The following is a 14,956-nucleotide window of genomic DNA, read 5'->3' as shown; positions in this document are numbered from 1 at the left end:
TGGTTAATTTCCTGACAGCATTTTTGAAAAGTTAGTACTAATTAGAATACACAAAAAGGACTTTTTAAACATATTGTTTTCATGTAAATAATCACACGACTGAGAATTTCTCAATACTTAGTTATCACGAGGGATAGAATTTATATGGAATGTATATGTTTTTGCATTTAAAATCTGAAAATGATCTCTTATGTTTTCTGTTTTAAAAGCAAAACAAACAAAAAACCTAACCTACTCAACTTGGGCACAGTTGTTTTACCACCTTAAGAATATTTATACTACTTCAACATGCTTACATCCTTTTTTTAGGAAACGTGTACTGAAAACCTACAAACAAAATTAATGAAATACGTGTACAATCACTTTCTAGTAAATTTAGAAGTTGATTTACATGATAAACTCAGTGTAAATATCCAGGAATATTCCCATTACTGTTTTTCAGTAGGTGCTTCCTTTGTAGCACTTTTAAAGACTGATAGCGCTCTGTAGCGAGGCGAAGACTCACCGCTGTGGCACCTCCTGCTGTTCGTCTCTTTCCAGCCTTTGGAGCGCTCTCTGCCGGAGGATGTCTCACCAGCCTCAGGCCCCATGTCCCTCCCAGACCCCGGTGCCCTTTTCCTCAGGGTTCTGCCCCAGCAATACCCCCACTCTCTCTGGGTCTCCCCTCCCAGGGGAGCTCCCAACCCTCTAAAACCACCTTGCCTCAGTGGCTACTGCCAGTCATCCTCTTGCCCCCACTCACTGGGGCAGACCGCGATCTGTAATGGCCACTCATCATTGGCCAGGGGTTAGGACCAGCTGCCTCTGCCTATTCCTGGGCTGCCCTCTGCAGCACCAGTACCTCCATAGACCTCCATCAAGACCCGCAGCCTGGGGAGTTGCAAGGCTAGAGCTCCCCAGCTCCCCTTGCCCTTTCCCCCAGCTCTGCTCTGCTTCGGGTACCTTGCTTGCAGACAGCTCACCCCTCTCCCTCCAGGGCTGAAGAGAGAGTCCTTCAGGTGCTGGCTCACAGGCCTCTTATCAGGCCAGCTGGGCCCTGATTGGGTTGGCCACAGCTGTGGCTGCTTCCTCAATCAGCTTCGCTTGGCTGTTTTGAAGCCCTGCTTTACTGGAGGGGGGAAGCTGCTCCACTACTGATGTCAGGGATTACATTCTTGTGAATTTTGGGGAGCAGTATTGGGGCCCTTAGTGCTTTAGTCAAAAACCCCATTCAAATGTTAGACATATTGGAAAACCAAGTTCAGTAAGTACCAATAGCAGCTTTTTTGTATTTTTAGAACAGAATGGTCTGATCCAGTAGGGCCAATGGTCCATCTAGCCCATTATCCTGGCTTCTGGATGGTGGCAGATGCTTCAGAGGGAATGAACAGAACAGGGCAATTTATTGAGTGATCCCTCCCCTGTCATCCAGTCCCGGCTTCTGGCAGTCAGAGGTTTAGGGAAAGAAAAATATCTGATATTAGAGCCAAAGCACGTTTTTTGAGTCCAGGGATTTTGTAAAAGTAAGTGCAAATAAATGAGTGTCTCTCTCTTGTGTGTGGAATGATTTACATGTAGAATTCTTGCTAATGGGATCACCACACATTTGGAGATGACTAGAGCCCACAGTCTAAAATGTAGCTATATTTGTCCACAGAACACAAATGAGGATCCGTTCTAATGCACAGTAAGTCTAGAACGAAATACAAAAATGAATATTATGCCTGTCAACAGCTAGCTTGACAAAACCGATCTGATCGTGAGGAATGTGCAGGAAGGTACCTCAATGTTAACTGATAGGATGCCTCTCTTAAAAACAAAACAAAAAACTTGATATACTAAATATAAGGAACCACAGGTCAAACTTCTTGCCATTGAGATGCTGGCCAGCTTAGATATATCTGAACTGCAGATAGTACTCCCCCAACCCTCTTCAGCTGCCTGTGATGTTAATAAGCAAAGTATTCCAGTCAGTTGACTGCTGGGGGTATAAAAGCAGACTGGTGTAAATCATATAGTACTTTGTGCTGATGGACGATCTGTGTCGCGGACTCTGTTATCCAAAATTGCAACTGACAGCTTGACCAATTGCCCTATCTTATTTCCACCATACAGAAGTGAATTAATTCTCTTATGAATTGTCAGCTATGTAAAGGTAGATATGCTTTCCCCCACTCTTTTTAAATAGAAAATAAATCATTCTCATCCTCAAAGTACTAAGAGTCACAGAAAGATTGCTCGGCATCAGGCTTCTTCATCAGTGTTCTCGTGGCAACAAGAAAAGACACACAGCTGTCCTTCATCCAGCAGTCAAGAAACCCTTTAAAGAGAGGTTTTTACTTCATCCCATTTTCCATGGGGATAAGAGGCAATTCCTAGTCACAGTGGCTTAAGATCAAAGAAGACAGATTTCAACAACAAGTTCCCTGAAAATGGTGGTAATTCTTCCGTCATCGAGCAGTTAAAAACACAGAACCAAGGTATCTTGCAAGTGTAGTTATGACTTTAAATCTACTTTGTAAATAAGAACATCTTATTTTTTTTAAAGAGAATTAAAACCCTCTGTGTTTAAGGACTTCATTGAAGACTGTTTTATATATAAAAGGGGAGTAAAATACCTACTCAACGTGTAAGACTTTTGGAGATCTCTGGGTAAAACCCTATATACATGTTTATTAATTATTTTCTTGGTTTATAAAGTTTTTCCAGTATGAAAAAATTAACTGAGCTCAGAAACTGACTTGTTTTATTGTGTTTTTGAATTTAATTCTTTGGCAGGTTCTGTAGAGTAATCTGTTCTATCAAGAAGTCATTTTTCAGGGAGATCCTTGCCTGCTTAAACTAGAACCATAGTAGAATGAGCATCTGGAGCTTCTTCAACTGAGAAGTCTTCTGAGCTTAAGCTCTCTAGTGTAGCCACTCTAAGCCGATGGGATAGAGGTCTAGAGGTCTCCCGTTGGCTTAATTCCTCCGGGCCCCGCAAGCGGTGGCAGCTATGTCTCCTGTCGACACAGTGCTGTCCACACCGACGCTTAACTCTGTGTAAGTTATGTCGCTCAGGTGGGTGACTAATTTCACACAACTGAGCAACAAACCTTATGTCGACTTAAGCTGTAGTGTAGCCCTAGTGTCAGTGCAGCTGTGCAGGATACCCACTTGGAAGTCTTTGTAAACATTTAATAAACACTATAGGAAGAACCTTATCTTCAGCAGATAAGGTGACAGGTGACTTAAGGCCATTTCATGTCTTCTGCTCTGCCATTCTGTCTTTGGTCTTCAGATTTTCTGTCAGTAAATTTTGTTACCTTGTTGGAAGTGTTTGGGACAGTGTCTGTATCCTCCATTTTTTTTTCAGTGAATGGATGGGTCTCCTTTCTTAGATTTCTGCTTTAATCCAATTAAGCCAAAATCATTGGCAAGTGGTCTTTGAAAAAGATCATTTTTTAAATAGTAATGCTGTTCTGCAGGACAGTTATCTCAATTCAAACACTCACCCTTTGCTTACTGTTAGTTTAAATGGGAAGAGTTTTCATTCAAGGCTTAGTTTATGTGCACGGTCACATTGTAAAGTTAATTGCAAACCTAAGATGAAGTTTCAGCTTTGGAAGCCTGAAGGGTGGGTTGGTTGGTTGGTTTGTTTGTTTGTTTGTTTGTTAGTTTGTCTGGGTTTTTTTGGGGGGTGTTGGGGGGGGAGGAAGGGGATGGGGCAGGGAGAAGGGTCAGTGACCGAAAAAAGGAAAATTCTCAACTGCCATTGGCTGCCATCTGTTTGTTCGCAGATAGAGTACCAGTGGAATAGGTCCTCATAAAAGAATGATCAGATCATTCATTTCACATGCTAATAATCTGAAATTGATGACTACTGTTCTTCATGTGCAAAATTCCATTGAAGTCTGTGGAAAAGAAACTATAGATTCTGAGCCTCCCCAAACACACACACGTGTATCATGAAAAAAACAGTTTTGATTTTTAGATAAGTGGTTTTAGTGATGTGAAAAAAAAGACCCTATATGATATTTACAAAAGGCCCCTTCCAAAAAGGGAGACATGCATTGAATAAGTTAAATGAACACTATTGGGTTAAATTTGGCCCCAAATATAGGTTTCTAATAGCTTTTCTTCAGAAGCAGCTTTTTCAAAACTTAAGACCAAATAGAAATGTTTTAATAATGTTTTAGAAAATTCCAGTGGAGGTAGTTCTTATAAACAAAGAGCAGTGATTCTCAAGCTTTGGTACTGGTGACCCCTTTCACATAGCAAGTCCCCCACCCCCATATAAATTAAAAACACTTTAAAATATATTTAACACCATTATAAATGCTGGAGGCAAAGCAGGGTTTGCGGTGAAGGCTGACAGCTTGAGACTCCCCCACATCATAGCCTCACGACCCCCTAAGGGGTTGCAACCCCCAGTTTGAGAACCCCTGACAAAGAACCTCTGCAAAATTTGTGGCCTAAACACTGCAGTGTTGTGCCAATGCATAAGAATCAGAAAATGAAGCTAGTAAAAAACAAAGTGAAACTGATCTACAGCCACTATCCAAGTTCAAAAAATAAATATAAATTGTGCCAACCAGACTTTTAAAGGCCTTTCAATTTCTCTTTTTCTCTTTCTTTCTCTTACTTAAGAAAATGTATTAGACTTTAGTATATCACTAAAGTATATCACTAAAGTATATCAATTTCTCTTTTTCTCTTTCTTTCTCTTACTTAAGAAAATGTATTAGACTTTAGTATATCACTAAAGTATATCACTAAAGTATATCACTTTTTCTCTTTCTTTCTCTTACTTAAGAAAATGTATTAGACTTTAGTATATCACATTTTTCTGATATATCCAAACACTTTGTATTCTAAATGGAACAAAACAAGTATCTGCATTTCAATTTAACACTGCCACTTGATTTTAAATCAGACCATCCCATAAAAATATTAAACACAACAATTCTGGCCATGAGACAAACACCACAAGACAGAACATAGAACACAAAACATAATTTTTACTCTGTTAGTAAATGCATGGTATGGTATGTTGAATGCTGTTCAGCTGGCATTAGTTTTCTTTGATTATCTGAAAGACAAAAACAGAGATCTATCCCTTCTGGGCAGTCAATCATTACTTAAAATATACAAATACTCTTGTTAATTTTAGGCAAAACAGGAGAATTACCCCATATTTTCTTTGCCTGAATTTATTTACAAACATTTCAAAGACACCAAAAACTTTTCTCTTTAGTATTTTACAAAGTTCAACTGCTGTTCCCCCTAGCAACTACAGAGTTAACTTTTCACTTTCCCTTAAAAATCACTTGCTTTTCCCTTAAATCACTTGCTTGCCTTTCAACAGCCACTTACCAATTCAAATCACCATTCCAAATATCCTTCTGAGTATTTGAAATCCTCATGCGTATATTCACTTCTTTCCACTACACCCTCAAAAGTTTCCAACCTGTTTTCCAATCTCTCTGTCTGTTGCCTGCCCGCCTGGGCCCGATCCTGCTTTTCTCGCTGAACCGTCCCTTTCCTGGTCTTCCATCCACTACCAGTTTAGCTAGGAGGCTGGGCTTCTCAACTTGCCCCTACCCTTCTGGTCTTTTCCCTAAAACATTTCTACTCAGAAGACTACCAGAGTCCTCCCTAGTAAGGCTTGCCACCTGGCAAAAATGCATGGCCATTGGGTAAAGGCCATTTACTTAACACATAATCCAAACCCCTTTAGGGGGTCTACCCAGAGACCCACCCATTTGTCTGCTGACACTTAAACAGAAAAGAAAATTACACAGAGAGCAGAGAAAATTACAGTCTAAGACAGATTTTTCCTACTTCTATTACATTGTCCGTTACAGGGGGGCGGGACAGTAGGATCTCAATACAACCTCAGAGCTTCATCGCACACATGGCTTCCACCCTGAGGAATTACGAACGAGAAGTTCAGTTCCGCCCACACACCTAACGCCCAAATGAACAGAGCAGAAAAACAACAGTAACCGGTTAAACAGAACAGAACCAAAACCAGATAGTGCAGCAAAACTAAATAGTGTTTCCTTATTCTATTAGGGCTCACCTTTAACCATACAATCCTTATCATATAACACCAACAATACCAAAAAAAGCAAACATAAAATAACAAGGGTAAAACAGATAGATGGTGTAAATTCTACAGGGCTCCCCCATTCTTAATTGCTCACCAAACTGTGACAAATTTCTGTTACCAATTTATTCCTCATGTCAGGTGATCAGACTGACATTGCAGGAGGTTGGGAAGAAAACACACCATATAACCAAATTTTAAAGCTTCATTAAAAATAATAAAACAACAATGGAGAGTGTTGGGAACACTCCCACATCACTCAGGAAAAATATGAATGCTCCAGGCCTTAAGCCACTTTAATACTTACACATATCCAGACTGGCCACGTCTGTGTATAATGGTCAGAGAAGGGGGAATAGGTGGACGGGAGATTATCCTGTATACAGCTTGTCCAGAATTTCCAACATGTTTCTGCTCTTGGAATGGCTGTTCTTTTACACCCTGGACTCTCCTGCGGCGTCTCTTTCAGAGATTCCAGTTCAGGTCAGCTGCCTGTCCGGCTTCAGGGTTGCAAAAACTGTTGGATCTCACTGAACCGTTAAGCTTTGCAAATGCAATTTCAGTTCTGTAACTTGTATTGCCTTTGGTTTGCCTCTGTCTCTATTTTCCACAACCAGCTGGGGCTGAAAGCAGTTTTTTTTTGTACTTAACATAGTCTGTGCTGATTCTTGACCTTGAACACATAACTTTTCCCTTCATCTCTGGGACACGCTGAATTTCAAATTAACCCGTTCCTAGACAAATTGCTCACACTGTGTCAGAGGCTTTTCTTTGTGATTAAAAGCTCCTCTGAGATATATGATCTTATCTAGATTGAAGATACCTTCTAATGGGCACTGTTTAGATGGATTTTCACGCATGTGAAGATTCCAATTCTCTAAATACCTGCAGGTTTTAGGACCATAATGTACGTACATGTACTATGCTGGGGTACCCTTAGGGGGTGAGGTAGAATTTTTAGACTCTCCCTTACCCATTTTCCACTTACACACACAGAGAGGGTGCCCTGTCCGCGCTAGTGGCTCATAAACTAAGGATCTCTCCCTACAGGGCACTCACACAGGAGAGATTAACGGGGATGACCATGACTCTCCTACACCTCCCTTCAGCAAAGAGCGTCGGCTAGTCTCTGGGAGACACGGCGCCGCGTACTCTGATTGCATCCAGTGAGATGATCAGACTGTCAGTAGCCCACACGGAAAGGAAGTGGGGGGAGGGAAGATGGGTTCACACATTCCTAGACCCAGGCAGCTTCCTCGCCGGACGATGCCAGGCTGAGTCAGCCCACCGTGGGTCGGATCTCCTAAAGATCCACTAGTTACCGGGCTTGCGTTAGACTACTCCTGATCATTAGCAATCGCTTCACAGGGTAGTCTGGGCGTCTGCCAGTAATGGACACTCACACTGGTATACACACACACACACACACCAAGGCAGGGGTGAGCTGGAGCCGGTTCGCACGAACCCGTTGTTAAATTTAGAAGCGGTTTTAGAACCGCTTGTTAACTAGCTTCCCTGCGAGGAAAGCTTTGATGGGCTCTGCCTGGGAAGCCTGTACCTCCTCCCGGCCGCCGGGGGGCACCGCGCTGTGCTGCGAGAGCCATGTGAGCTGCCTCCTGGCCCTGTTGCTGCTCCTGCTCTTTGGACCTCTGGCCCTGGGGCTCCTGCTGCTGCCAGGTGAGTCCCCGGCTGCCTCCTGCTGCTCCCAGCCCCCCCCCCCCGTGTGAGTATCTGCGCCCCTCCCCGCCTTCCCTCCCCAGCCACCCCAGCCAGCCCCACCCCTGCCCCCAGCCACCCCCTGCCCCCAGCCAGCCCCTGCCCCACCCCCTGCCCACAGCCACCCGCAGCTGCCCCCTGCCCCCAGCCACCCCCCTGCCCCACCCCTGCCCCCTGCCACCCCCAGCCACCCCCCTGCCCACAGCCGCCCCCAGCCACCCCCTGCCCCCAGCCACCCCCTGCCCCACCCCTGCCCACAGCCACCCCAGCCAGCCCCTGCCCGCAGCCAGCCCCTGCCCACAGCCACCCGCAGCTGCCCCTGCCCGCAGCCAGCCCCTGCCCCAGCCACCCACAGCCAGCCCCTGCCCACAGCCGCCCCTGCCCCACCCCTGCCCACAGCCACCCCCAGCCAGCCCCTGCCCGCAGCCAGCCCCTGCCCACAGCCACCCGCAGCCACCCCCTGCCCACAGCCACCCGCAGCCGCCCTCTGCCCGCAGCCAGCCCTTGCCCGCAGCCAGCCCTTGCCCGCAGCCAGCCCTTGCCCGCAGCCAGCCTCTGCCTGCAGCCCCTGCCACAGCCACCCCCTGCCTGCAGCCACCCCCTGCCCACAGCCACCCGCAGCCCGCCCGTCTGCATCACCTGCCCGCAGCCAGCCCGTGTCACTCCCTGCCTCCAGCTAGCCCTGCCCCACACCCCTATCTGCAGCCAGCCCCACATCCACTGGTGCCCTGCAGTTCCCAGGGCAGTAACCCTGCACACCTGCTTCAATGAGGCGGGTGGGGGCAGGGAGCAGCTGGGACCCACACATGTGCACACCCTAGAGTGACCAGACAGCAAGTGTGAAAAATCAGGACGGGGGTGAGGGGTAATAGGAGCCTATATAAGAAAAAGACCCAAAAATTGAGACTGTCCCTGATCACCACCCACACATGTGAAACGGAGCTCACTTCTAGTTCAGCCCCATCTTTTTAAAAAAGAACTTTAGGTAGGGTTAAAATACATCTGTATTTTCCTGGACATGTCAGGCTTTTCGGTTCTTAATCACCTCCTGGGAAAATATGGACGTATGGTAACCCTATTGGTACAAAAAATACATGCTGTCGCACATCCCTTAAATCAGAACTTTTTATAGGGAACCCGTTGTTAAGATTTTGGCAGCTCATCACTGCACCAAGGCCATTGTTTCCTATTACCACGATACATCTTATCTTGCTGCACAGTCAATAAATTCAGATGGCATGAGCCCAACAGAGACAGACATTCCCATGGACAGTCCTCCTCCCAGTGCAGCTCTGGGGCATATAATGAGGGATTTTTACAAGAGCTCTCTATACAAACAGCTTCAGAAGCTACCCATTCGCTGACAAAACAGAAGTAATTGAAGGATCATGTTGTAATTAAGTGATCCTTCTGGTGGCCACCTTTCCTGGCTCTCTAACTGATACTGAGGCCAGTCTACTGTATAAAATCTTTTCAGTTTACTTTTAGTCAATGGATCTGATTCAAACACTTTCCAATTCACCAGAATGCATTCTAAGGGTGTACACCATGCCCTGCCTGTACTCTGTCCCTGCCCCATACTCTAGGGAGACACTGGGCGTCCCCAGGTCTTAACAGGAAAAAAAAGGTTCACAGCACTGGACTGTTCCGACCTTATCCACAGGACCGGTTCCTCACCGTCGCCTGCAACAGCTTCTCCACTATCTGAGTGCGTTGCACCGTTGTGTCCTCCAAGGTCAGTCTGACGCGTCTCTGCCGAGGCCCCCGGTAAAGGCACCGGTGCGCGCTGGGCGTCAGCTGTGACCATCGTCCACCGGCCATTGGAGGAGTCCGGGCAAGGCACAATTTTGCCTCTAGCCCACCCAGGGACGCCAAAACTGTTGCCGGCTCAAAGAGCCCGAGGCGGAGCAACAGCAGGTTCGTTGCCCGGTGTGCGTAGCACTAATTATCACACCAGGGTGGAGAAGCAAAAACCAGGTTTATTTGAGCCCAAATAAGGTGCCAGGGAGAAAAACCATTCTCAAATCCTGCACACCCGCGCGCAGGCGGGATCCCAGCATTTATACCCCCCTTGTTTGTGTAAGCCTTTTGTTCGGTTTTTCCCCTCACCCCTCCCTTCCCAACAGCAGTTACATTAGGCATTACATTTCAGCGTGTTAGAAAAGTTCTCATCCGCATGTTTATCTCTGGCCTTCACAGCACAAACGCATACAGATTTTTCTCCCCCCTCTCCCCCTCCTCCCCTTCAAACTCCTGCATCTGCAAGCTGAAACAGCTGACAGTTACACATTTTGCTTGCTGTCTGTTAGCATCTTAGGCTGGTTAAAGTTCACAGCATGGAAGACCTCTGGTTCACTCAGGCCTGTAGTCACAACTTTGGTTTACTTAGGCCTAGTGACACCAACAATATGAATGGGGGTTAAGAATTTGCCTCTGCAGAGGTACGGTAATGGCTGTTCTTTGCTGCCTCTGTAAGGACCCCATTGAGAGAAGGTCTTGGCTAGGAGTAGGTTGAGGCCAGGGACAATGAGTCAATGCAGGGTTATTACCATGTTTGTATACAGATGTTCAAGTTAGTTAACAATGAGAACTTTTGACCTGTGAATAGGCCCTCTCCACTTCACTGACTGATAGCAAAGTGCAGAGGAAAGATTGATTGGTTGCCACTTCTGATGTCACAATGATGCTACATAAACATGCAAAAAAAGATAAGGCAAGACAAGGAAGTGCACAAGTTATCTTTCTTGAGGACAGGGTGACTCTTCTCAAATCTCTGCTATGCTTGGCTATTTTTCCTCTGTCTCTTCTCCACTATTATGTCAATCATCTATTTTTTAATCCTCTGTTCTGTAACTTTGCGCAGACTCAGTAGAGGAAGCTACCTCATCTGTGTCTTTATCCATATATATTCTACTCTAACCCCCTAATTAAAAGCAGGGGCGGCTCTAGTAATCCGGCCGCCCCAAGCAGGGCGGCATGCCGCAGGGGGCGCGCTGCCGGGCGCTGGTCCCGCGGCTCCAGGGGACGTGCCTGCGGAGGGTGCGCTGGTCCCGCGGCTCCAGTGGAGCTTCCGCAGGCATGCCTGCGGGAAGTCCACCCGAGCCGCGGGACCAGGGAACCGTCCGCAGTCATGCCTGCGGGAGGTCTACCCGAGCCTTGGGACCAGCAGACCCTCCGCAGTCATGCCTGCGGGAGGTCCACCTGAGCCGCGGGACGAGCGCCCCCTCCGCAGTCATGCCTGCGGGAGGTCTGCTGGTCTGGCGGCTCCGGTGGACCTCCCGCAGGCATGACTGCGGAAGGTCCGCCGGACCCGCCTGCCGCCCTCCTGGGAAAATGCCGCCCGACGCGCGTGCGTGGCGTGCTGGGGTTTTGAGCCGGCCCCGATTAAAAGATTCGCCTGCATAAATCACAATAACTAACCCAGATTAATACATTTTTTGCTTATCCTGCTAAAACTTACTTATATCTGTGTAGTTCCCATCGCAGCTATTCCTTGCTGTCACGCTCCCTGGCTGCATGCAGTTGTACTTATAGTACAACTGCAATTTTTATTCTTCGTACTCATCTGTTTCTGTGGCCTTGAGTTTTTACTTGTTAGCTGGTTGAATAGGCAGGTGGGGGATGAGGGATTGTACCTGACTTGTACAATTTTGCTGCTTGTTAGAAAATTCTGCTGCTTTCTACATCCTATATACAGGATGCTAAAGGTTATACCATCATGTGAATGGGGGTTAAGAATTTGCCTCTGCAGAGGTACAGTAATGGCAGTTGTTTGCTACCTCTGTGAGGACCCCATTGAGAGAAGGTCTTGGCTGGGAGTAGGTTGAGGCCAGGGACATTGAGTCAATCCAGGGTTATTACCATGTTTGTATACAAATGTTCAAGTAATTTAACAATGAGAACTTTTGACCTGTGAATAGGCCCTCTCCACTTCACTGACTGATAGCAAAGTGCAGAGGAAAGATTGATTGGTTGCCACTTCTGATGTCACAATGATGCTACTTATGAATCACCTGAGTTACTGAGCAAATTGCACAGGAAAGATTGATTGGTTGGTACTTCTGATGTCACAATGATGCTATTTGTAAATCACCTGAGTAACTGGCATAGCTCTGTCACCATAACCTCTAGATGTGACTGTTGAGAGCTTTTTAGTAACTATGGAATATATGAAGAGTTTGGGGTCTTCTGTCATTGAAATAATCAAAGCCAAGAATAAGGTGAGAGAACAAGCAGTGAATTTTCTTAATATTGTGATTAAAAAAAAAACTTGTTAGCTGATTGAATGGATGGGTGGGGGGATGAGGGATTGTACCTGACTTACTGAAAGCTAACAGCTCTCTTCTCTACCCTGCTATCTGCTTGGTCAAGAACTTTATAGATGAGACACAAAAACTGTTTCAGCAAAATCTGACAATCTCAAGCAGCAGAACTACATACAAAAAGCAAACATTCCTATTTTCTTCCAGAATTGTATATAATAATTTCTCTAACATTACTTAGTACACATTTCACTAACACAATTCATTACACAGTTCTCCAACAAAGCTTAACTATGTATGTGCTTGCTAATGGTGGCTCCATAATTTACAGTTGAGCTTTAGAGTTACAAACACCAGAGATACAAACTGATCAGTCAACCACACAAATCTCGTTTGGAACCGGAAGAACATAATTAGGCAGCAGCAGAGACACATCCCTTCTACCCCACCCCACCCCCGGCTAAAAAAGGCAAATACAGCACTGTACTGTGTTAAATTACTAAAAAATGAAGGGAAAGCAGCATTTTTTCTTCTGCATAGTTAAGTTGGAAAGCTATGTTAAGACAATGTTCAGTTGTAAACTTTTGAAAGAACAACCATCATGTTTTGTTCAGAGTTACGAACAACGTCCATTCCCGAGTTGGTAACTCTGAGGTTCTACTGTATATTTAAGTCCACCATTTCCCTATGCCCTTAAAAGATTTAAATAGCTTTATATGAGCTAAAACATCTCATACTTTTGCTTATGCAGCACCAGCACAGGCAGAAGTTAATAAAGCCTATTAGTAGGACTGTATTGCAGTCTGTGAGGCTGGTACATAAACAAGAAAAGAGAACAGTGCTGTCCACTTAGAGTCACAGACCTGCATGATCCAGGACAGATTTTTTCTCTATCCTTTGGACCCTCTAAATTCTGGTGGTACCTCTGGATCCCTTCCATGACAGGAAAGAATTCACACACCTTACTGAAGAGTTTTAAAGTGCTCAGAATGCAAGATCTTGGGTCCTTCCAAGACCTCTCTGTTTTGCTGCAGAAGAATCAAGGGGGAAAAGGCCCTCTTGTATTCAGTGCAAGGAAGCCAAGAAATTTCTGTGGCTATAGTTCTGATATAATTGAAACGTTGAAATAATTTGCATTAGTGGAGCAAACGTGTGTTAATCATATAAAATGGATTTTTTTTTTGCTAGCTAAAACAGATGCCAAACAGGTGTACACTGATAAGAGTAAAGAAATAAAGCCAGTCAAACCCAGCCTTTCATTAAGAGGCAAATCCTTATTTGGCCCCATCTTTCCATATCCATGAAGAGGCCTAGACTTTGCTATATGGGATAGGGTGGGCAAGATTTCAGCAGCCTGCACAGCACTTCCTTTCTCTGCAGGAGCTTCCTTGCCACTGCATGAAGTGGTTGTTTGGTTTAGTGGGTCAGCCACTGCATTAATATACTGGACAACGTAGCAGGAGAACCATGGAAACTAGTGGATCATCTGCTGCTCTATGACTTTTGGGATTAGTGATTGGTTCCTTTTTTCCCCTACCTTTTCATTTTTTAAAATTTTTTTTTTTAATACCAGTTACGTGGGTGTGTGCTGTGGGGAAGATCTGCACCTTGAAAAGTTTTCCTTTATGGATAAGTTGCTCTGATAGACTGAACAAATAGCAGGCCAGCTCTCTAATGAGGCAGCCAGCAATGCAGTATTGTTATTGCGGTAGAGTGAATAACGATAGCAAATATCTAAGAAACACAGATATTTTATATATCCTAAAGCCATTTGAAAGTGTCATAAAAAGACATTTTAACAGCACCACTGTCTTCTTCTTTGAAAATCATTGGCTTTTTCACCCTATTTAACATGGGGAAGTTAGTCCAGCTGAATGTTTTGGCCTCTGCCAATTGTTGCAGCTCCACAATTTCCGTGTGCATTGGGTAGAACATTGTAGCTCATGCAAGTCATGGATTCCACAATTCTTCATATTTCTCTTTAGCTTAACTCTTTTCCCATCCCCTTTCTGCCCCTCCATACACACTTAGATTAAAGAAGTTATGTTGCCACGGGGAAAGGCACCACCACATATGTCTTCTGTAAGTGTGATGGTTGTCACCTACTCTTTGCTGTCAGGGATTTTATCTATGCATGCACATTCTGCTGCCTACTTAAGAATGTTAGAAAATGCTGCTGCTTGTTAGAAAATTCTGCTGCTTCCTACATCCTATATACGGGATGCTGAAGATTATACCATCATATGAATGGGGGTTAAGAATTTGCCTCTGCAGAGGTACGGTAATGGCTGTTCTTTGCTACCTCTGTGAGGACCCCATTGAGAGAAGGTCTTAGCTGCGAGTAGGTTGAGGCCAGGGACAATGAGTCAATCCAGGGTTATTACCATGTTTGTATACAGATGTTCAAGTAAGTTAACGATGAGAACTTTTGACCTGTGAATAGGCCCTCTCCACTTCACTGACTGATAGCAAAGTGCAGAGGAAAGATTGATTGGTTGCTGCTTCTGATGTCACAGTGATGCTACTTGTAAATTACCTGAGTTACTGGCATAGCTGTCACCATAACCTCTAGCTGTGACTGTTGAGAGCTTTTCTTATTATAGTCTAGCTTCTTTACATGAGTTTGAAATCCGATTGAATTGCAGATTATATTAGTAAATATGTTCAAAATAGTTCAGTAATTTTTTTCTGATCAATCAATGTGCCGATTCTCTGTAAGTTTAAAGTTGCATTGAATTTATCTCCTGTGCCTAAACACTTATTAAAACTTTAGCACACACTTGTCTTCTAGCCAAGTGTAATCTGTTCTCAGTTTGGTATGGGATACCTGTGTGAGTGTTCACTAAGTCATGGAACACTGTAAGCAGTTTTGGGGCAGAGACCATGACTTCCTCGTATGTATGTCGTT

The sequence above is a fragment of the Mauremys reevesii genome, linkage group 3, assembly GCF_016161935.1.
Source record: "Mauremys reevesii isolate NIE-2019 linkage group 3, ASM1616193v1, whole genome shotgun sequence".
Taxonomy (NCBI): domain Eukaryota; kingdom Metazoa; phylum Chordata; order Testudines; family Geoemydidae; genus Mauremys; species Mauremys reevesii.
This window is presented reverse-complemented; position numbering follows the sequence as displayed.